At 43.5% G+C, this 24,690-nt stretch overlaps 1 protein-coding gene across 1 annotated transcript in view; it reads left to right on the top strand.

Annotated features, from left to right (window-relative positions):
- The first annotated feature begins 20,923 nt into the window (after positions 1–20,923).
- XPOT (exportin for tRNA) overlaps positions 20,924–24,690 on the top strand; it is a 127,396-nt gene continuing 123,629 nt past the window's right edge. The window contains exon 1 of the mRNA XM_077265181.1: positions 20,924–21,199. The gene's annotated coding sequence lies outside the window, so the exon portion shown is untranslated. The remainder of the gene's footprint in view (positions 21,200–24,690) is intronic.

Raw genomic sequence — 24,690 nt, 5'->3', positions numbered from 1 at the left:
CAGCAGCCTCAGGCCAGGCGGAGAAATTGGTACCCTTTTTCGTCATGTCAGTAAGCGGTTTAGCAATGTAGAAAAATCTTTGATAAATTTTCTATAATAATTAGAAAATCCAAGGAACCGCTGGAGTGCTTTTAGGTTATTATCAGGCCTTTCCCAATGCAGCACCGCTTGCACCTTAGCGGCGTCCATTTTAAACCCTGAAGCAGACACAATATTACCCAAGAAAGGCAACTCCTGAACCGAAAATACACATTTCTCAAGTTTTGCAGAAAGCTTATTTTCCCTGAGAAGCTGTAACACCTGCCTCACATGCTCTAAATGAGTATCATGGTCGCATGAATAAATTAGAATGTCATCTAGGTACACAATAACGAATTTCCCCAGAACATGCGAGAATACATCATTTATGAAATGTTGAAAAACTGCAGGCGCGTTTGTCAACCCAAATGGCATCACCAAATTTTCAAAATGACCCTCAGGAGTATTAAAAGCCGTCTTCCACTCATCACCTTGACGGACTCTTATGAGGTTGTAAGCCCCCCTGAGGTCAAGCTTGGAAAACCACTTAGCACCAGCCACCTGGTTGAAAAAATCAGGTATCAGTGGCATAGGGTATGGATCACGAACCGTAATCTGGTTTAACTCCCTGAAATCCAGACATGGGCGTAGTCCGCCATCTTTCTTCTTAACGAAGAAGAACCCCGCTGCCACCGGCGAGGACGAAGACCTGATGTGCCCTTTGCTCAAACTCTCAGCAATGTAGTTTTTTAAAGCTTGCCTCTCAGGACCAGAGATGTTAAACATCCTAGCTTTCGGCAATTTGGCCCCTGGTTTAAACCTAATAGTACAGTCATAGGGTCGATGTGGTGGCAATTCTGAGCAACCCTTCTCAGAGAACACATCTGCGAAATCCAGCAGTGACTCAGCAATGCTAGGAGTCACAGCGGACACACACCTGGCCAGGCAATTCTCCTGGCAGAATCCGCTCCACTGGATGATGTCCTGGGTTTTCCAGTCAATCACTGGGTTGTGCATAGACAACCATGGAAAACCCAGAACCATTTGTGCAGGAAGATTACTGAGCACCCTACATGTAACTTGCTCAGAATGTAGGACCCCAATGTGGAGTTTAACCTTAGCCACAAACTCAGTAATCTCCCCCTGTGGGAGTGGAGTAGCATTGATGGTGACCACCCGGATAGGATGAGGCAGTTTTTCGACCTTGAACCCGGCCGTGCGCGCAAACTCCTCATCAATGAGATTAGTGGCCGACCCACTATCCACAAAACCAGTGATTGGCAGCTCTCTGCCAGCAACCATAACTCTGGCAGGGAGCATACATTGAGAGACCACCATGGAGGATATGCATAAGCTCAGATTGGCCTCCTCCACACCCTCTGAGCTTAGTAGTTTTCCGCCGTTGCGCTTTTCTTAGAAAACAGAGGACAAGCATTTACATAATGCCCTTTTTTACCACAGCAAAAACAGGCTCCCTGCTTCCTGAGTGAGGGGGCTCGATGATGTGACACCCCTGCGACTTGCATAGGCTCCGTGGGCTCACCTGCAGCAACCTCACATGCACCTACGCCCTCCCCCATAAGCGGCGTCTCTTGCACCCCCTGACGCAAACGGCGATCAATGCGGACAACAAGACTCATGGCAGACTCTAGAGAAGCAGGAGTCTCATACATCAGGAGGGCTTGTTTAACCCTTCTCAAAACCCCATGTACAAACAGACTCCGCAGAGCAGGGTCATTCCATTGTGAGTCCACCGCCCAGCGGCGAAATTCAGAACAGTAATCCTCCACCATTCGCTCCCCCTGGCGGAGAGCTCGTATTTTAGATTCTGCTAGAGCCAATCTGTCAGGATCATCATATATGAGTCCAAGAGCAGAAAAAAAAACTTCACTGAGTTAAATGCAGCTGAATCAGATGGTAATGAAAATGCCCATGCTTGGGGGTCTCCGTTCAGTAATGACAATACCAGGCCCACACGCTGAGCCTCATTACCTGAGGAAACCGGGCGCATACGAAAATATAATTTGCAAGCTTCACGAAAAACAACAAATTTACTGCGTTTCCCAGCAAACCTCTCAGGTAAAGGGATCTTTGGCTCTGCAACTCTACCTGCAGTTTCAGCTTGCACATTAGATACTACAAGACCCTGTTGCTGAACTGCCCCCTTCAACTCAGTGACCTGTAAGGACAGCGCCTCCAACTGGCGGGTTATGGAAGTCATGGGATCCATGGCATCCAAAATTTATTTAGGCCGATTATAATGTCACGGGGGTACTGGGTAGACTACAGCTGATTACCCGGGCCCCTGCGATATCCCTCAGACTAGGGAAAACCCTGTCTGTCCCTTTCCCAGAATTTACACTGATGGTGTGCTTGTCTGGGCCGCCAGGCCTGACCCTGACTCCTGTTTCAGCCCTATGCTGAAACCTCCACCCGCCAACCAGTGATTAGACCACACACCAACCTCCACAGAAAGCACAGACAGGGAAAACTAAAAAACACACCACGCTGCAGACACACAGGAAAAACACTATAATGTGCACAGGACAAAACAAATACAAATATAGGAAGGAGAAATATGACAAAAGATAATACACCACCAGATACGATATTTCTTCTAGACCACCACTCCAGGCCGAGATCACCAGGCACGAGACACAAGCTATAATTGGGGACGCCCAAAGTCCAGAATGACTATTCAAAGGCCACGGGCGTGACCCAGCCTCCAACCAGATTACCAGCTAGACTAACCCCGGACAACCTGGATAAAATCTAGTCGGCGGCACTGAGCGTATAGTGGACGAATGTGGAATTACCGCTGTCTGTCGGACGCCCTAGTGTGAATAGCATCCGACATGACAGTTATATAGAATATCCACATCCAATATTGACAAATTCCTGGCTTTATCACTATCCCCATGTGAAGCATCAGGTGCTAAAACTTAAACATTACTATCGCATCTGAGGGAGTCCAGTTAGCAAATAATGACTTGGTGTTTTGGGCAAAAAAATGTTGGGTATGTAAATTAATTTGAGCTGCTGTGTGATTCATGAAATGGTCAGAGAAAAAGTAATTAAAATAGACAATTTCTGTGAGGCTGGCAGTTTCAAATTGGATTCTTGATCTAGTCACAAAATGAGAAATCTTCAGGTGGTGGAGGTCATAGAGGTCACTGACTCTGAGAGTTGCCTTATTGACAGTCCTGAGGCGTCTGCATGGGGGGGGTTCATTTATATTTTTGTGATTCTGGAACTTCAGCAATGATTTTATGTATACCGGACAGTGTAATTCGGCTGAAGACCATGTAAATATTATCAAAGTGATGTCATAGCACATATGAGCAGCATATGACATGTCCCTGTCCTCAGAGAAATACAAAAATATCTTGGCATTGGAAAAATATCTACCCTTTAATTTACGGTATAGCTTGGCTCTGGCTCCCCTCCACTGCGCTAGCCGGCTGTAGCAGAGCTGTCACAAGTACAGTGTGTGCGACTGTTGCTGCCAGTCACTTGGCACAGTGATCATGCCAATGTAAATGGCGCAAGAACTATGGGCACAGTGATTGGCTGCTATAGAGAATAGTGGCAATGAGAAAGAGGAGAGGCAACGTTGGCTCAGTTTTTGAGGTAGCGTAGGTCATCTGCACCCCTGCCAATCATGTACTCTACTCTGGAGTCAGAACAGCTTAGCTCTACATGCTGTGCGCTGCAGCTCAGCTCCCAATAGTTTGGATAGCAGAACAATACAGACTATATTACACCTCTTTTAATGTGGTGTTGAAGATAAAGGAGCACGCCTTACGTTTGTAAACACCTGGATGTACAGAACATACCTTATAAATACACTCTTTAACACTGAAATTGCAACACCAAGAAAAAAGTCACGGAGTTATGGAAATCACCCAATGGATACACATGTTAATGATATGCAAATGATGAAAAATTGGAAACAAAATATTCAAAATATCTTAATTCAGTATTGAGCATGACCTCCATATGCAGAAATACAGGCATATGCACTCCTCGGCATGCTATCAGTGATGTTAATAATGGTTGTCTGAGAAATACTCTGCTACGCTGAATTCACTTGGTCACACAAATCACCAAGATCCATTACTGGCAGCTCCCAAACAATGATGTCGCAGATGTGCTTGATGGGACACCAGTCCTTAGATGCTGCAGACCATGGTGGCACATTTAGGCCATGCAGGTTACTCACAGTGGCACAAGCAACATGGGCCTGGTGGTTTTGTGTTGAAAAACCGCTCCTGGGACACTTTCACATTCTCTCATGAAGTCCTATCCAGTCTCCAGCTATCATTGCATCCAGACAAAAGCAAGAATAATGGCTTAAAAGGATAGACCTCTATTTCCATCTTGCTCTGCACCATGTTGGGCTTTGAGGGCGGTGCCGGCATGAGGTCAATGGTATGAGTCGCCCGCCAGGGCCGTGGAGTACTCGGTACTGGGTCCTGCGTTCACAGGGGGATGTCACGGTGGCGACCTGGTCCGTGGCCCTGGGCGCCCATGTAAAAGGGGAAAGGTCTTTAAAGGGAATAAAGTTTATGTTCTTGACGCCACCTGTGGTATTCGGTCAGTGGGGACCGACGCTGATTAGGGGTCCGCAGGGGTGATGTTATTGCAGCTAGATGGTATAACTTCCCACAGGTGAAGTGTATCCCCAGGGCTCCCAGTGTGTAGATGGAAGATGGCGAGGAGTGCAGTGGAGAACGAGGACGCAGGTTTGCAGTCTCTTTACCTTGTTTACTGAAGACTTCAGGCAGCCACAGTCCAGAGTACCAGATCACAGGGCAGGCAGGGTCCGGCCGGCTTGGAGGCAAGTTAGGAGTCCCCTTATCCAGGTGCAAATCAAAGCCTTCCTCTAGCGCCGTGGTATCCCTTACTGCCTATGGCTTCAGATAAGGTCCTCACAGATGTTTTCTCTCTGTCCCCTGTATAGGATAGGACACAACCCATATGCCTGGTGACTTGAGCCTGTTCATATGGACTCTAGCACGCCCCAGGCTCTAAGGGTGTCACCGTGCCTCCTGGGTATTAAGGCAGACAGGTAACTTGGAGTTCAGCTGTCCTGACGGTCTCTGATGTAAGTCGTAGAGGCCCTTACAACCTCGGTGTTCCGGCTACCGGTCTCTGCGCCTCAGAAGGAGGCAGCCTGCTCGTGGCTGGTCTCCCACTGGTATCCTCTCCTGTGCTTTGCTCTCCCACACGCTCACTGCAATATATTCGGCTTTCTGTATGTATCTTTCCAGGAACTGCAGCACTGTGGCTACACAGCTCCATACACCCTCTTCTGCCTCAGACTGCTCCAGTCTGCTTCCTTTCCCTACAAACTACCATATATATGGGGAGTCACCTAGTAAATAGGATCAAAAGCTCCCCCTGGTGGCCTGGAGTGTGAATGTGTTGCATGCTTGTGTTTACCTGGTGACAGTTATCCCTTCTTGCCTCCAAACGTAACATCACTCTCCCCGTGAGGAAAGCAATGCTACTGTGACGACCAGGACCCTGGGGCGCCACAGGTACACCTGTGGCTGAAATTCTGGCTTGTAACCCAGGGTCATGCAAACACAATTTGATGGTTTGTTTAGACACTGACATCCTAGGTTTAGGAATGTGACGTCTAATTTCACTTGCAGTACAGAAAGGATCACTATGGACCAGTCTTTAACCCCTTCCCGACATTTGACGTACTATCCCGTCGAGGTGGGGTGGGCCCCCATGACCGCCGACGGGATAGTACGTCATACGCGATCGGCCGCGCTCACGGGGGGAGCGCGGCCGATCGCGGCCGGGTGTCGGCTGCATATCGCAGCTGACATCCGGCACTATGTGCCAGGAGCGGTCACGGACCGCCCCCGGCACATTAACCCCCGGCACACCGCGATCAAACATGATCGCGGTGTACCGGCGGTACAGGGAAGCATCGCGCAGGGAGGGGGCTCCCTGCGTGCTTCCCTGAGACGATCGGTACAAGGTGATGTACTCACCTCGTACCGAACGTCTTCTCCCTGCAGGCCCCGGATCCAAAATGGCCGAGGGGCTGTATCCGGGTCCTGCAGGGAGCACTTCCGGGTCGGAGCAGGCTGCAGATGAAAGCTGCAGCCTGCTCCGATGAAAGTATGATCGCGGATCTGATAGAGTGCTGTGCACACTATCAGATCTGCGATCTGTGATGTCCCCCCCTGGGTCAAAGTAAAAAAGTAAAAAAAAAAATTTCCACATGTGTAAAAAAAAAAAAAAAAAATTCCTAAATAAATAATAATAAAAAAAAAAATATTATTCCCATAAATACATTTCTTTATCTAAAAAAACAAACAAAAACAATAAAAGTACACATATTTAGTATCGCCGCGTCCGTAACGACCCAACCTATAAAACTGGCCCACTAGTTAACCCCTTCAGTAAACACCGTAAGAAAAAAAAAAAAAAAACGAGGCAAAAAACAACGCTTTATTACCATACCGCCGAACAAAAAGTGGAATAACACGCGATCAAAAAGATGGATATAAATAACCATGTTACCGCTGAAAACGTCATCTTGTCCCGCAAAAAACGAGCCGCCATACAGCATCATCAGCAAAAAAATAAAAAAGTTATAGTCCTCAGAATAAAGCGATGCCAAAATAATTATTTTTTCTATAAAATAGTTTTTATCGTATAAAAGCGCCAAAACATAAAAAAATGATATAAATGAGGTATCGCTGTAATCGTACTGACCCGACGAATAAAACTGCTTTATCAATTTTACCAAGCGCAGAACGGTATAAACGCCTCTCCCAAAAGAAATTCATGAATAGCTGGTTTTTGGTTATTCTGCCTCACAAAAATCGGAATAAAAAGTGATAAAAAATGGTCACGTGTCCGAAAATGTTACCAATAAAAACGTCAACTCGTCCCGCAAAAAAAAAAAAACCTCACATGACTCTGTGGACCAAAATGTGGAAAAATTATAGGTCTCAAAATGTGGAGACGCAAAAACTTTTTTGCTATAAAAAGCGTCTTTTAGTCTGGTTTCACACTTGCGTTTTTATCTGCATGCGTTTTTTAAAAAAACCACATGTGTGAAAAAATGCATGTAAACGCGGTAAAACGCATGCGTTTTTATAGAAAAACACAAGAAAACAAGAAAAAAACAAAAAACCCTACCCCTACCCCTAACCTGAAATACGTGGCACTGAAATACGTGGCACTGAAATATACGTTTATATACGTATATACGTATATAAGTGCCACGATATTTCAGTGGCCACGTATTTAAGTGCCACGTATTTAAGTGCCACGTATTTAAGTGCCACGTATTTAAGTGCCACGTATTTAAGTGCCACGTATTTAAGTGCCACGTATTTAAGTGCCACGTATTTCAGTGCCACGTATTTTTCAGTGCCTGAAATACGTGGCACTGAAATACGTGGCACTGAAATATCGTGGCACTGAAATATCGTGGCACTGAAGTATTTACGTGCCACGTATTTTTCAGTGCCTGATATACGTGGCACTGAAATACGTGGCACTGAAATATCGTGGCACTGAAATATCGTGGCACTGAAATATCGTGGCACTGAAATACGTGGCACTTAAATACGTGGCACTTAAATACGTGGCACTTAAATACGTGGCTCTTAAATACGTGGCACTTATATACGTGGCACTTATATACGTGGCACTTATGACTGTCAGAAAATGTTCAGTAAACGGTTAGGGGTGAGGTTAGGGGTAGGGTTTCAGGTAGAATTGGGGAGATTCCACTGTTCAGGCACATCAGGGGCTCTCCAAACGCGACATGGCGTCCAATCTCAATTCCAGCCAATTCTGCGTTGAAAAAGTAAAACAGTGCTCCTTCCCTTCCGAGCTCTCCTGTGCGTCCAAAAAGGGGTTTACCCCAACATATGGGGTATCAGCGTACTAGGGACAAATTGAACAACAACTTCTGGGGTCCAAGTTCTCTTGTTATCCTTGGGAAAATAAAAATTTGGGGGGCTAAAAATCATTTTTGTGGGAAAAAAAATATGTTTTATTTTCACGGCTCTGCGTTGTAAACTGTAGTGAAACACTTGGGGGTTCAAAGTTCTCACAACACATCTAGATAAGTTCCTTGGGAGGTCTAGTTTCCAATATGGGGTCACTTGTGGGGGGTTTGTACTATTTGGGTACATCAGGGGCTCTGCAAATGCAACGTGACGCCTGCAGACCAATCCATTTAAGTCTGCATTCCAAATGGCGCTCCTTCCCTTCCGAGCTCTGTCATGCGCCCAAACAGTGGTTCCCCCCCACAAAGGGGGTATCAGCGTACTCAGGACAAATTGGACAACAACGTTTAGGGTCCAATTTATCCTGATACCCTTGTGAAAATACAAAACTGGGGGCTAAAAAATCATTTTTGTGAAAAAAAAAAAATAATTTTTATTTTCACGGCTCTGCGTTATAAACTGTAGTGAAACACTTGGGGGTTCAAAGTTCTCACAACACAGCTAGATAAGTTGAGGAGAAAATCCAGCTTCCAAAAGTATCAAAATTTATTAAAGATAAAATCCAAAGTCCAAAAACATGGTTCACAGGAGAAGAAATAGCAGCAAGCTACATGTTTCGAACAATAAGTTCTTTTTCAAAGCTGCTCACCATGCACCAGAGTGAGGTTTAAATAGCAGCTGTGAAAATCACAGAAAATCACTCCACCACCTGATGCAGCAGTGATTATATACAATAAAAACGCAAAAATATCACAAAAAACATCACAAAAAAACAAAGAAATATATAATATACATATGTGAAATATATAGTACAACTAGACAATGTGAATCTCTCAGTAATGAAACATGATTTCCTTGCGAGCATTTAAGCCCATGGGATGGCAAGTGTTAAGCTTCACGCGTCATAAGACGTCTCTTCAAGTCTCCTCCTCTGGCTGTCACTCCAAGCCTCTCAATGCCGACAACCCGAAGGAATGCAGTATTTCTTTGATGACTGGTGATAAAATGCTTAGACGCATGAGACACAGAACGATTATTATTAGTGGACACAACAATATCAGTGATATGTTCAGAGATACGCGTCTTTAACATGCGAGTGGTACAACCTATGTAATTTAATTTGCATTTCATGCATGTTATCATATAAACCACATTCTTACTATTGCAGTTAATAAATTGCTGGATTTTATGTTCTTGTTTATCACTGCTATCAGTAAAAGAATGCGTGACAACAGAATGGGCACATGTGCGACATTTAGAAGCACCACAGTGATAAAAACCTATATGGTGTAACCATGTATGGGAGACTTTACTAGATTTAAATAGGCTGGGTGAGAGAATGTCAGACAAAGTGGTAGCCTTTTTTGCAATCACCTGACAGCCTGAAGATAGAATTTCAGAAAGAATCTCGTCCTCATATAAAATAGGAATGTTTTTCAAGATAAGAGATTTAATATCGTTGTATTGAGGACTATATTTGATAGAGCAAAAGGTTTTTTGATTTTGATACACTTTTTTCTCCTTATTTTTTGATACCAGCATATCGCTGCGTTTTTTTTGTTGTACTATATTTTTAGCTCTATCAAGAGCCCACTTAGAATAGCCTCTTTTTTCTAATTTTTTACAACACAGATCGGTCTCTTGCTTTAAAATACTGGCATCATTACAATTCCTGGTTATTCTGGTAAGCTCGCCCACTGGTATGGACTTTATTGTATGTCCAGGATGGCTGCTGGACGCATGTAAAATGCTATTGCCAGAGAGGGGTTTATGAAATGTGGAGGTGGTAATAACATGGCCCACAGTACTGCACAGTGTCAAGTCCAAAAAAGAGATCATGTGCGGATTATGACTGCATGTGAAGCGAAGATTGAAGTCATTAGAATTGAGATGGACAAGAAACTCTGGTATGGCAGACACATCGCCACTCCAGATGAGGAGTAAATCGTCGATGTATCTACCATACCAGAAAATGTCCATCGCAAATGGGTTGCAATCCGAATAAAAAAACAATTCCTCCCAATATGACATTACCAAGTTAGCAACAGATGGTGAGTGTTTACCTCCCATAGAAACTCCTTTGCATTGGAGAAAGAACTGCTGATCAAAGGAGAAATAATTATGAGTCATTAAGAAAAAGATAACCTGTATAACATAATTGCACAAATCAATAGTGTAGTTACTGTACTATATCAGGTATATGAATGGGGTAGATGGCAGAAAGCACACAAAAGCCCTCGCCCAATCCTGAAACGTACTAATTCCTCTGATATATCTGAGCGCCGAGTTTCTTTCAGTTCCTCAGACATGGATTCTATGGATAATGGGTCTATTGAAACTGGTGGTGATGAAAACATCAATCAAAATGTGGATAACACCAACACCTACTACCGTAGACCAAGAAGATTTAACTCAAAAAACGCAAGAGGCGCGGGGGCCGCAAACACCGCAGGAAACTTTCGCATGGCTACCCGCAACAGAAAGTAACATCTTTTTCAGGTGATTTTTCTAATATTTTAAATATTTCTAGTTGTGATCTCTCAGTTGAACAATTGCAAGTGTTGTCCTTGGGACTCAAATATGCACCGGATCAACGGTTTGATTTATTTCATACATTGATAGACATCAACAGATTTATTCGTAATTTGACAGTCAAAAGACATTTTTTCAAACAGGAATCTACCTCCATTGTGGATACCTCTGCTGTCAGGAATGAATTTTGTGACCTTACGTTTAATGAACAATGTCTTTTGAGAAATCTGAATGACTTGAATGGGTCTAATGTATCTTTAAACCGAGATGTAAATCAAGCTGATCAATTTGTAACAAAAAATCCATCATTTTATCCTATTCAATCACGTGTTGACTGCATGGACAGATTTCAAGCTGTCATTGAACGAGATCTGAGATCTTTAGACACACATGTCCAGCACAGAACACATAAAGGTAATTTAAATTGGAAGCAGCGCAGAGCTCTCCAGGAAATTAAAAAGATGGACCAGATCACTATAAAAAAGGCAGACAAAGGTGGCCTGATTGTTGTCATGGACACATTGATGTATAAAGATCAGATGAACAATCTCTTGAATGACACCACAACGTATAGAAAACTGCCTTCAGATCCTACATCGGCTTACAAAAAAGAACTGTTCAGCTTGATAGATGAAGGCGCAGCTTTGGGTGTTCTAACCAGAACACATGTTGAGTATCTCAAGGTTGATTGCCCCACTATACCTACTATGTATGGCTTACCCAAAGTACACAAAGGTATTACACCTCCACCAATGCGCCCTATATTATCAGGGATGGGTTCTCTAACAGAACGTCTAAGCCAATGGGTTGACTCTCTTCTACAGCCATTGGTTGTGAGAGTTCCAGGTTTTTTGAGAGACTCAAGAGATGTTCTACATCAGCTCTCTAATATTGCATGGTGTGATGGTTTTCAATGGATAAGTTGTGATGTCATTTCATTGTATACCTGTATTCCACAAAACATTGTCATTCAAGCACTAGAATTTCATCTGCATAAGTACAGTAACTACACTATTGATTTGTGCAATTATGTTATACAGGTTATCTTTTTCTTAATGACTCATAATTATTTCTCCTTTGATCAGCAGTTCTTTCTCCAATGCAAAGGAGTTTCTATGGGAGGTAAACACTCACCATCTGTTGCTAACTTGGTAATGTCATATTGGGAGGAATTGTTTTTTTATTCGGATTGCAACCCATTTGCAATTCTTTTTTTTTTTTTCTTCTGTTATAGTACAGTTTTGAAACCGTGCACACCAAGAGCCTGTAAAAACAAGTGTTTGCTTTGTTTAATATTTTTGTGCTCTAAGGCATATATTTTCTTCCTTTTTTTTTGTTTGTGGGTTTTTTTGGAATATCTTTACAAAATGAATGAAAGTCCAGAAAGAGCTCGTAAAGCCGCTCAGTTGTTCTCAATGGATTTATCCTCCACAATGGATGGGTCTGAGTCAGACCTTTTCAGCACAGACGTTAATAAGCTAGAAAAACTGATGATAAATGAAATGAAAGTGTGGTGGGATTTTACTACTTTGGACAATTATGTGCAAAAAGAAATGATCCCCAGAGGGTTGCGCATTAAGAAAATTCCCACCACCACATATTCACAGCAGTTTGTGCAAGAGTGGAATATGATCCTAAGTAATTGCTCCATTCAGCTAATGCAATTAATCATGAAATATGAGGACACCAAGCTGAAAAATATTCAGTCAGAAATCAACAACATTAAAACTAGCTTGGAAAATAAAGACACTATTAAATATAATGAGGAATTAAAAAATATAAAAATATCTTTATTGAAAACAGAAGATTTAATCATGAGTCGCAAGAAAAATAAATTTCAACGTGACTTAAGAGATTATCAAACAAATCAGGTATATGAATGGGGTAGATGGCAGAAAGCACACAAAAGCCCTCGCCCAATCCTGAAACGTACTAATTCCTCTGATATATCTGAGCGCCGAGTTTCTTTCAGTTCCTCAGACATGGATTCTATGGATAATGGGTCTATTGAAACTGGTGGTGATGAAAACATCAATCAAAATGTGGATAACACCAACACCTACTACCGTAGACCAAGAAGATTTAACTCAAAAAACGCAAGAGGCGCGGGGGCCGCAAACACCGCAGGAAACTTTCGCATGGCTACCCGCAACAGAAAGTAACATCTTTTTCAGGTGATTTTTCTAATATTTTAAATATTTCTAGTTGTGATCTCTCAGTTGAACAATTGCAAGTGTTGTCCTTGGGACTCAAATATGCACCGGATCAACGGTTTGATTTATTTCATACATTGATAGACATCAACAGATTTATTCGTAATTTGACAGTCAAAAGACATTTTTTCAAACAGGAATCTACCTCCATTGTGGATACCTCTGCTGTCAGGAATGAATTTTGTGACCTTACGTTTAATGAACAATGTCTTTTGAGAAATCTGAATGACTTGAATGGGTCTAATGTATCTTTAAACCGAGATGTAAATCAAGCTGATCAATTTGTAACAAAAAATCCATCATTTTATCCTATTCAATCACGTGTTGACTGCATGGACAGATTTCAAGCTGTCATTGAACGAGATCTGAGATCTTTAGACACACATGTCCAGCACAGAACACATAAAGGTAATTTAAATTGGAAGCAGCGCAGAGCTCTCCAGGAAATTAAAAAGATGGACCAGATCACTATAAAAAAGGCAGACAAAGGTGGCCTGATTGTTGTCATGGACACATTGATGTATAAAGATCAGATGAACAATCTCTTGAATGACACCACAACGTACAGAAAACTGCCTTCAGATCCCACATCGGTTTACAAAAAAGAACTGTTCAGCTTGATAGATGAAGGCGCAGCTTTGGGTGTTCTAACCAGAACACATGTTGAGTATCTCAAGGTTGATTGCCCCACTATACCTACTATGTATGGCTTACCCAAAGTACACAAAGGTATTACACCTCCACCAATGCGCCCTATATTATCAGGGATGGGTTCTCTAACAGAACGTCTAAGCCAATGGGTTGACTCTCTTCTACAGCCATTGGTTGTGAGAGTTCCAGGTTTTTTGAGAGACTCAAGAGATGTTCTACATCAGCTCTCTAATATTGCATGGTGTGATGGTTTTCAATGGATAAGTTGTGATGTCATTTCATTGTATACCTGTATTCCACAAAACATTGTCATTCAAGCACTAGAATTTCATCTGCATAAGTACAGTAACTACACTATTGATTTGTGCAATTATGTTATACAGGTTATCTTTTTCTTAATGACTCATAATTATTTCTCCTTTGATCAGCAGTTCTTTCTCCAATGCAGTAGGAGTTTCTATGGGAGGTAAACACTCACCATCTGTTGCTAACTTGGTAATGTCATATTGGGAGGAATTGTTTTTTTATTCGGATTGCAACCCATTTGCGATGGACATTTTCTGGTATGGTAGATACATCGACGATTTACTCCTCATCTGGAGTGGCGATGTGTCTGCCATACCAGAGTTTCTTGTCCATCTCAATTCTAATGACTTCAATCTTCGCTTCACATGCAGTCATAATCCGCACATGATCTCTTTTTTGGACTTGACACTGTGCAGTACTGTGGGCCATGTTATTACCACCTCCACATTTCATAAACCCCTCTCTGGCAATAGCATTTTACATGCGTCCAGCAGCCATCCTGGACATACAATAAAGTCCATACCAGTGGGCGAGCTTACCAGAATAACCAGGAATTGTAATGATGCCAGTATTTTAAAGCAAGAGACCGATCTGTGTTGTAAAAAATTAGAAAAAAGAGGCTATTCTAAGTGGGCTCTTGATAGAGCTAAAAATATAGTACAACAAAAAAAACGCAGCGATATGCTGGTATCAAAAAATAAGGAGAAAAAAGTGTATCAAAATCAAAAAACCTTTTGCTCTATCAAATATAGTCCTCAATACAACGATATTAAATCTCTTATCTTGAAAAACATTCCTATTTTATATGAGGACGAGATTCTTTCTGAAATTCTATCTTCAGGCTGTCAGGTGATTGCAAAAAAGGCTACCACTTTGTCTGACATTCTCTCACCCAGCCTATTTAAATCTAGTAAAGTCTCCCATACATGGTTACACCATATAGGTTTTTATCACTGTGGTGCTTCTAAATGTCGCACATGTGCCCATTCTGTTGTCACGCATTCTTTTACTGATAGCAGTGATAAACAAGAACATAAAATCCAGCAATTTATTAACTGCAATAGTAAGAATGTGGTTTATATGATAACATGCATGAAATGCAAATTAAGTTACATAGGTTGTACCACTCGCATGTTAAAGACGCGTATCTCTAAACATATCACTGATATTGTTGTGTCCACTAATAATAATCGTTCTGTGTCTCATGCGTCTAAGCATTTTATCACCAGTCATCAAAGAAATACTGCATTCCTTCGGGTTGTCGGCATTGAGAGGCTTGGAGTGACAGCCAGAGGAGGAGACTTGAAGAGACGTCTTATGACGCGTGAAGCTTATTGGATGTTTTACCTTAACACTTGCCATCCCATGGGCTTAAATGCTCGCAAGGAAATCATGTTTCATTACTGAGAGATTCACATTGTCTAGTTGTACTATATATTTCACATATGTATATTATATATTTCTTTGTTTTTTTGTGATGTTTTTTGTGATATTTTTGCGTTTTTATTGTATATAATCACTGCTGCATCAGGTGGTGGAGTGATTTTCTGTGATTTTCACAGCTGCTATTTAAACCTCACTCTGGTGCATGGTGAGCAGCTTTGAAAAAGAACTTATTGTTCGAAACATGTAGCTTGCTGCTATTTCTTCTCCTGTGAACCATGTTTTTGGACTTTGGATTTTATCTTTAATAAATTTTGATATTTTTGGAAGCTGGATTTTCTCCTCTATTTGTTCTATTGCCTCACGTGAAGACTGCACGTCATCCGGGCTTCCCCACAACAAATGCCTAGTAGGTGAGCTGGTTTTGTCTCATTTTTTTTTTTTCTTCCATCTAGATAAGTTCCTTGGGGGGTCTAGTTTCCAATATGGGGTCACTTGTGGGGGGTTTGTACTGTTTGGGTACATCAGGGGCTCTGCAAATGCAACGTGACGCCTGCAGACCAATCCATTTAAGTCTGCATTCCAAATGGCGCTCCTTCCCTTCCGAGCTCTGTCATGCGCCCAAACAGTGGTTCCCCCCCACATAGGGGGTATCAGCGTACTCAGGACAAATTGGACAACAACTTTTAGGGTCCAATTTATCCTGATACCCTTGTGAAAATACAAAACTGGGGGCTAAATTTCATTTTTGTGAAAAAAAAAAAAAATTATTTTCACGGCTCTGCGTTATAAACTGTAGTGAAACACTTGGGGGTTCAAAGTTCTCACAACACATCTAGATAAGTTCCTTGGGGGGTCTAGTTTCCAATATGGGGTCACTTGTGGGGGGTTTGTACTGTTTGGGTACATCAGGGGCTCTGCAAATGCAACGTGACGCCTGCAGACCAATCCATTTAAGTCTGCATTCCAAATGGCGCTCCTTCCCTTCCGAGCTCTGTCATGCGCCCAAACAGTGGTCCCCCCCCACAAATCGGGTATCAGCGTACTCCAGACAAATTGGACAACAACTTTTGAGGTCCAATTTATCCTGATACCCTTGTGAAAATACAAAACTGGGGGCTAAAAAATCATTTTTGTGAAAAAAAAAAAAAATATATTTTCACGGCTCTGCGTTATAAACTGTAGTGAAACACTTGGGGGTTCAAAGCTCTCAAAACACATCTAGATAAGTTCCTTAGGGGGTCTACTTTCCAAAATGGTGTCACTTGTGGGGGGGTTTAATGTTTAGGCACATCAGGGGCTCTCCAAACGCAACATGGCATCCCATCTTAATTCCAGTCAATTTTGCATTGAAAAGTAAAATAGCGCTTCTTCCCTTCTGAGCTCTGCTATGCGCCCAAACAATGGTTTACACCCACATATGGGGTATCGTCGTACTCAGGACAAATTGCACAACAACTTTTGTGGTCTAATTTCTTCTCTTACCCTTGGGGAAATAAAAAAATGGGGGTTAAAAGATCATTTTTGTGAAAAAATATGATTTTTTATTTTTACGGCTCTGCATTATAAACTTCTGTGAAGCACTTGTTGGGTCAAAGTGCTCAACACACATCTAGATAAGTTCCTTAAGGGGTCTACTTTCCAAAATGGTGTCACTCGTGGGGGGTTTCAATGTTTAGGCACATTAGGGGCTCTCCAAACGCAACATGGCGTCCCATCTCAATTCCAGTCAATTTTGCATTGAAAAGTCAAATGGCGCTCCTCCCCTTCTGAGCTCTGCCCTGCGCCCAAACAATGGTTTACACCCACATATGGGGTATCAGTGTACTCAGGACAAATTGTACAACAACTTTTGGGGTCCAATTTCTTCTCTTACCCTTGGGAAAATAAAAAATTGGGGGTGAAAAGATCATTTTTGTGAAAAAATATGATTTTTTATTTTTACGGCTCTGCATTATAAACTTCTGTAAAGCACTTGTTGGGTCAAAGTGCTCACCACACATCTAGATAAGTTCCTTAGGGGGTCTACTTTCCAAAATGGTGTCACTTGTTAGGGGTTTCAATGTTTAGGCACATCAAGGGCTCTCTAAATGCAACATGGCGTCCCATCTCAATTCCAGTCAATTTTGCATTGAAAAGTCAAATGGCGCTCCTTCCCTTCCGAGCTCTGCCCTGCGCCCAAACAATGGTTTACACCCACATATGGGGTATCAGCGTACTCAGGACAAATTGCACAACAATTTTTGGGGTCCAATTTCTTCTCTCACCCTTGGGAAAATTAAAAAATTGGGGGTGAAAAGATCATTTTTGTGAAAAAATATGATTTTTTATTTTTACGGCTCTGCATTATAAACTTCTGTAAAGCACTTGTTGGGTCAAAGTGCTCACCACACATCTAGATAAGTTCCTTAGGGGGTCTACTTTCCAAAATGGTGTCACTTGTTAGGGGTTTCAATGTTTAGGCACATCAGGGGCTCTCCAAATGCAACATGGCGTCCCATCTCAATTCCAGTCAATTTTGCATTGAAAAGTCAAATGGCGCTCCTTTGCTTCCAAGCTCTGCCATGCGCCCAAACTGTGGTTTACCCCCACATATGGGGTATCAGCGTACTCAGGACAAATTGTTCAACAACTTTTGGGGTCTATTTTCTCCTGTTACCCTTGGTAAAATAAAACAAATTGGAGCTGAAATAAATTTTGTGTGAAAAAAAGTTAAATGTTCATTTTTATTTAAACATTCCAAAAATTCCTGTGAAACACCTGAAGGGTTAATAAACTTCTTGAAAGTGGTTTTGAGTACCTTGAGGGGTGAAGTTTTTAGAATGGTGTCACACTTGGGTATTTTCTATCATATAGACCCGTCAAAATGACTTCAAATGAGATGTGGTCCCTAAAAAAAAATGGTGTTGTAAAAATGAGAAATTGCTGGTCAACTTTTAACCCTTATAACTCCGTCACAAAAAAAAATTTTGGTTCCAAAATTGTGCTGATGTAAAGTAGACATGTGGGAAATGTTATTTATTAAGTATTTTGTGTGACATATGTCTGTGATTTAAGGGCATAAAAATTCAAAGTTGGAAAATTGCGAAATTTTCAAAATTTTCGCCAAATATTCGTTTTTTTCACAAATAAACGCAAGTTATATCGAAGAAATTTTACCACTAACATGAAGTACAATATGTCACGAGAAAACAATGTCAGAATCGCCAAGATCCGTTGAAGCGTTCCAGAGTTATAACCTCATAAAGGGACAGTGGTCAGAATTGTAAAAATTGGCCCGGTCATTAACGTGCAAACCACCCTTGGGGGTGAAGGGGTTAAAGGGCCACTGTCACCCCCCTCCAGCCGTTATAAACTAAAAGAGCCACCTTGTGCAGCAGTAATGCTGCATTCTAACAAGGTGGCTCTTTTAGTTTTAGGTTCAAGTATACCCAAAATAAAGCGTTTTGATACTTAGCCACAATACCGATCTCTAGCCAGGGAGGCGGGTCCTCACTCCCCAGCTTGAACCGCTACTCTGCCGTCACTCCAATCTTCAGGGGCTTTCGTCGCCGCCCCCTCAGCGCTGTTTACGCTTCAAAACCGGCGCCTGCGCTGTGTACTACTGTGCTGCGCAGGCGCAGTGAGCTCTGGCCATCTGACGTCACAGCCAGGCTTGCAGACTGCGCCTGTGCGGCCGCCCTGCTTGTGAATCCCAGCCCCGCACTCTGCATAATGCATAACACAGTGCGGGGCTGGGATTCCAAAGGTGGGTGGCCACACTGCCCGCACAGGCGCAGTCTGCAAGCCTGGCTGGGATGTCAGACGGCCAGAGCTTACTGCGCCTGCGCAGCACAGTAGTACACAGTGCAGGCGCCGGTTTTGAAACGTAAACAGCACTGAGGGGGCGGCGCCGAAAGCCCATGAAGATTGGAGTGACGGCAGAGTAGCGGTTCAAGCTGGGGAGTGAGGACCCGCCTCCCTGGCTAGAGACCGGTATTGTGGCTAAGTATCAAAACGCTTTATTTTGGGTATACTTGAACCTAAAACTAAAAGAGCCACCTTGTTAGAATGCAGCATTACTGCTGCACAAGGTGGCTCTTTTAGTTTATAACGGCTGGAGGGGGGTCACAGTGGCCCTTTAAATCTGACAAGTTTATATGAGTAACGCCATGAAGAGGTCTTCATCAGGGAAAGCCAAACAGATCCTTCTCCCAGGATTATGTGTGGGATGGCATAATACATGGCAGCTAGACCCCACTAGTCTAGTCTTGTGTAACCAGTGGTATGGCCATTTCTCTAAAATGTACCAGGACATTTTCTCAACAAGACAATGCCAGGCCACATGTTACCCGTACTACTGTGAGCAGCCTGCTTGGCCTAAGCCTCTCTCTTGGCCTGCAGCAGACTTGACTCTCACTTCACAAATCTTTTGCCGTTGGTTCCTAATTGCACAGGTAGCTGCCAGCAGTGCATCTTGATGATTTGCATGCCTGAGTGCTTTCGGCATGAGAGAACACTCCTTAGGCCGGAGTCACACACAGCGAGATATGGCCGAGTCTCGCAGGTTAAAACCAAGCTCTGGCACCGGCACTCCGGAGCAGAGCGTGCGGCTCCATGTATTGCTATGCGGCCGCACGCTCCGCTCTGGAGTTCCGGTGCCAGAGCTTGGTTTTAACCTGCGAGACTCGGCCGTATCTCGCTGTGTGTGATCCCGGCCTTAGGCAGCCATTCAAGCAGTTGTGACTCTGTGTAACTGCAGACTTATGAATCCCCCAGCGCACTCGCTGTGCATGTGTGTGTGGGGATTCAGACCTGGCAATGGAGTATATTGTATGACTTTTTACATATTCCCAGTATTGAATTGAGTGAGGCCATGCCCCATCTATCTAGTGACGTGACCAACTAGAGGGTGTGGTCTCTCCATACAGGTGTATAGATGTGAGGCTGCGCAAACTGGCTGGGGGAATGTAAAACTCATACATACCCTCCATTCCCGGGTCTGAACCTGGCGAATTCCCACTCGCACAATGCGTGCGTCGGAGGGGGGATTTATAAAGAGGGTGTCTTATAGATTCCTTTCCATTACTAAACCCTGGCTTGATGTCAGAAGCCATAAAAGTACTGACATCAACCCCAACCCTATTACCCCACTTGCCACAGCACCAGGACAAGTTGGAAGAGCGAGGCTAAGTGCCAAATCTGGCGCATCTTATGGATGTGCCATGTCTGGTGCAGCTGAGGGCTGATGTTGGATGCCTGAGGGGGGGGGAAGCGGTCTATATCTCTGGCCCCTTCCCAGGCTATGAATATCAACCACAGCTATTTAGCCTTTGCTGGTTAGAAATTATAGGGGGGACCTTACGTCCTTTTTTTTTTCCTAGGGTCCTGTCATCTAACCAGTAAGGCTATGGGCACACGTTGCGGATTGGTGTGCGGATTTTTCTGCACTGTTTTTGCAAAATCCACAGGTAAAACGCACTGCGGATTTGCCGCGGATTTACTGCGGTTTTTGTGCGGATTCCTATTGAGGAGCAGGTGTAAACCGCTGCGAAATCCGCACAAAGAATTGACATGCTGCGGAAAATACAACGCTGCGTTGCGCCGTTGTATTCTTTTACACATGATGTGCAAAGCGAGTGCTGAATATAACTCCCAACATTGTCACCTGGTTGTGCTGATCTCAGAGAGACCAGGTGACAATGATGAGAGCTGCTTCAGTGCCTGGGAACAGTGCGAACTGTACCGGTACTTGTCACACAGATAAGACACACAATGCCACACGTATGTAATACACGAACATAGCACCGGTACTACACCGTAAAAGCGCCTCGCCTGCACTATCTGCTCGTCGCCGATAGATGTCACTGTGACACGCCTCGTCCTAACCTGCTGCAACCACAGAAGGCGTCGCGGGCGTCTTACGTCATGACGCCACGCCCCTGGAACGCGCCGCCGACTTGCTGAATTGGAGTTTGCTAGCGCTTTTCCTCTGTCCTGGCGTGCTGATCTACCGACGCTGTGACGTCATACTCGGTGAAGCGGAGATTACGTACGATACGCCGGTTTAGCAGAACGGCGGCTGGGAGCTGTAGCGGCCGTATGGAGCAGTAATCGGCGGGAAAGGTGAGGAGTGCGGGGCTGGGCAGGAGAGGGCTCAACAGGTTCAGCATCTTTACGCCATGCGGTTTCTATCTTCTATGAAAGGCTGCTGCAGACCGGAGACGGCACCGGGCTCTGGCCTCCGCTCTGTCGGGTTGTGATCTCCACTCGTGAAGGGGCGACGTGTCACATGGTGCGCCAGCGACGTGTCAGTGCACAGAGCGCCAGCATGTGCCTGTCATGTCCACACACGTGTCCTGCCCGGCCCGCACTTCACTGCAGACCTGCTGCGCCGTACTCCTGTGTGGTAGACATACTCCTGTCTGTGGTGTGCCATACTGCCGTGTGGTAGACATACTACTGTCTGTGGTGTGCCATACTGCCGTGTGCTGTGGGAGAGTGCGCCGTGGGAGAGTGCGCCGTGTGCTGTGGGAGAGTGCGCCGTGTGCTGTGGGAGAGTGCGCCGTGTGCTGTGGGAGAGTGCGCCGTGTGCTGTGGGAGAGTGCGCCGTGTGCTGTGGGAGAGTGCGCCGTGTGCAAGACATACTACTGTACACTGTGGGATAATCCGCTGTATAGTATAATGTGTGTGTGATAGTCTTCTGTACTGCTGTGTGGTAGTCCTGTACTGTCTGTGGTGTGCCATACTCCTGTATAGTATACTGTGTGCGATAGTCCTGTGTGTGATTGTCCTCTGTATGCCGCTGTGGGATAGTCTTCTGTACGCCTGTGTGCCGTGGGATAGTCCTGTATAGTATACTGTGCCGTGGGATAGTCCTGTATAGTATACTGTGTGTGGTAGTCCTCCGTACTCTCTGTGGTGTGCCATACTCCTGTGTACGGTACTCCTGTGTGTGGTAGTCCTCCGTACTGTCTGTGGTGTGCCATACTCCTGTGTACGGTACTCCTGTGTGTGGTAGTCCTCCGTACTGTCTGGTGTGCCATACTCCTGTGTACGGTACTCCTGTGTGTGGTAGTCCTCCGTACTCTCTGTGGTGTGCCATACTCCTGTGTACGGTACTCCTGTGTGTGGTAGTCCTCCGTACTGTCTGGTGTGCCATACTCCTGTGTACGGTACTCCTGTGTGTGGTAGTCCTCCGTACTGTCTGGTGTGCCATACTCCTGTGTACGGTACTCCTGTGTGTGGTAGTCCTCCGTACTGTCTGGTGTGCCATACTCCTGTGTACGGTACTCCTGTGTGTGGTAGTCCTCCGTACTGTCTGGTGTGCCATACTCCTGTGTACGGCGCTCCTGTGTGGGATAGTTCTCTGTGTGCTGTGTGGGATGGTCCTCTGTACGTGCTGTGCTCGATAGTCCTATGTACGGTGCAATGTCTACTGTCTGTCCTGTACTCTGTATGGTAACTGTGCCTGTATACGATGTCTTTGTTGTGTAGTTCTTTATACTGTGTGTTGTGATAGTGCTGCATACGTCTCTGTGCTAATATTGTATCTTTGGCGGCTTACTCTGCTGTGCTGGATGACTAACATGAGCGGTCACTTAAAGCCGATTGCATCATGTGCTGCACATAACAATACTCTCACACCACCTGTGTGCCCACTCATAGGCTGGTGAGGGATCTTCTCAATAAGTGGCTTTTATGCTTTTACTCTGTTTATCATTAGAATGTTAACATGAGAGGGTGAGAAACTTAAATACATGACATTACAATTTGGGTGATTCCATGTCAAGTGATCCAAATCTGAATATATATATTTTTTTACCTGATACCTTAGGATATTTTCTTTGATTTTTATTTTTGAAGTGCAAGTTTTTAATTTTTATCTTCATTAGTTACCGTAATTTATATGATTTTTGTTCTTGTATGACTTTACATTTGTTATATCTCGGGAGAGAATTAAGATCAAGAGATGGGGGAGGCACCATTTGTTAAGAATTTTACGAGCTTTAATTTGATGTCACAAGACTGTTTGATATTTTGTATTTGAGGAGTCAGATTAAATTTTGATGGGCGATTTTGGAAAAACCTAAAAAAATCTATTTACTTGTGTTCTTGATTTACATTTGTTCAGGGATTCACATTGGGCTCTCCGTAGGATCATATTTCATAGCGTGATTTTATAAATGCAACCTCTTAATCATATATGTTTAATGCTAAATTAACAATCTACTTTTTTTTTTTTTACACCTTTTTAAGTATACAGGTAACCTTTTTATTTGTTGTTAATTACGTCACTAGACCTGTCCTTTTCCAAGTTTTTAAAAACAATAGTACAGTAGTTGAATCATCAGACTATAAAATAAAACGATATGAACTAGTCTTTAAACTAGACTTGCCATAGGCTGGATGTGACCCAAAGCATTTACCCGCTATCACGGTCCATCAGGAGTCCTGATTGAAGGAAATGATGCCAGAAATACATGATGCCATGATGGAAAGCATAAGGCCATATGCACACGTTCAGGATTTTTTGCGTTTTTTTTCGCTATAAAAACGTGATAAAAACGCGAAAAAAAACGCTAACAAATGCCTCCTATTATTTACAGGGTATTCTGCATTTTTTTTGTGCAAATGTTGCATTTTCCGTGAAAAAATCGCATCGCGGAAAAAAAAGCAACATGTTCATTAAATTTGTGGAATTGCGGGGATTCCACACACCTAGGAATGCATTGATCTGCTTACTTCCCGCACGGGGCTGTGCACACCATGCGGGAAGTAAGCAGATTATGTGCGGTTGGTACCCAGGGTGGAGGAGAGGAGACTCTCCTCCACGGACTGGGCACCATATAATTGGTAAAAAAAAAAAAGAATTAAAATAAAAAATAGTGATATACTCACCTTCGATGGGCCCCGGAGGCATGCTGCTCCTTTAGATGGTCTGTGTGAAGGACCTGCGATGACGTCGCGGTCTTGTGATTGGTCGCGTGACCGCTCATGTGACCGCTCACGCGACCAATCACAAGCCGCGACGTCATCGAAGGTCCTGCACACACACAGCATCTATAGGAACGGACGCCGCTGAGGAGATCGTCTGTCTGCAGGTGAGTATAACCTTTTTATTATTTTATTTTTTTTATTATTTTTAAACATTCTATCTTTTACTATTGATGCTGCATAGGCAGCATCTATAGTAAAAAGTTGGTCACACTTGTCAAACACTATGTTTGACAAGTGTGACCAACCTGTCAATCAGTTTTCCAAGCGATGCTACAGATCGCTTGGAAAAGTTTAGCATTCTGCAAGCTAATTATGCTTGCAAAATGCTAAAAGAAAAAAAAAAAAACGCAAGAAAAAAAAAAATGCGGATTTCTTGCAGAAAATCTCCGGTTTTCTTCAGGAAATTTCTGCAAGAAATCCTGACGTGTGCACATACCCTGAGTCTGCATTTTCATTAATAATGTTTGGAATGAAGTATATATGGCGATCTTGATTCCTGGGATTTACTTGTCTCTCTGGAAAGGGCTGTCATACACTGTGTTCCAAATTATTATGCACAAAGTTTAGGAGTGATAAGGTTGACATTTTTTTGTTTGTCATTTAAACTCATTGATGGT

The sequence above is a fragment of the Ranitomeya variabilis genome, chromosome 5, assembly GCF_051348905.1.
Source record: "Ranitomeya variabilis isolate aRanVar5 chromosome 5, aRanVar5.hap1, whole genome shotgun sequence".
NCBI classification, from domain to species: Eukaryota; Metazoa; Chordata; class Amphibia; order Anura; family Dendrobatidae; genus Ranitomeya; species Ranitomeya variabilis.
The sequence above is the reverse complement of the archived record's forward strand: the minus strand, read 5'-3'. Positions and strand labels throughout refer to the sequence as shown.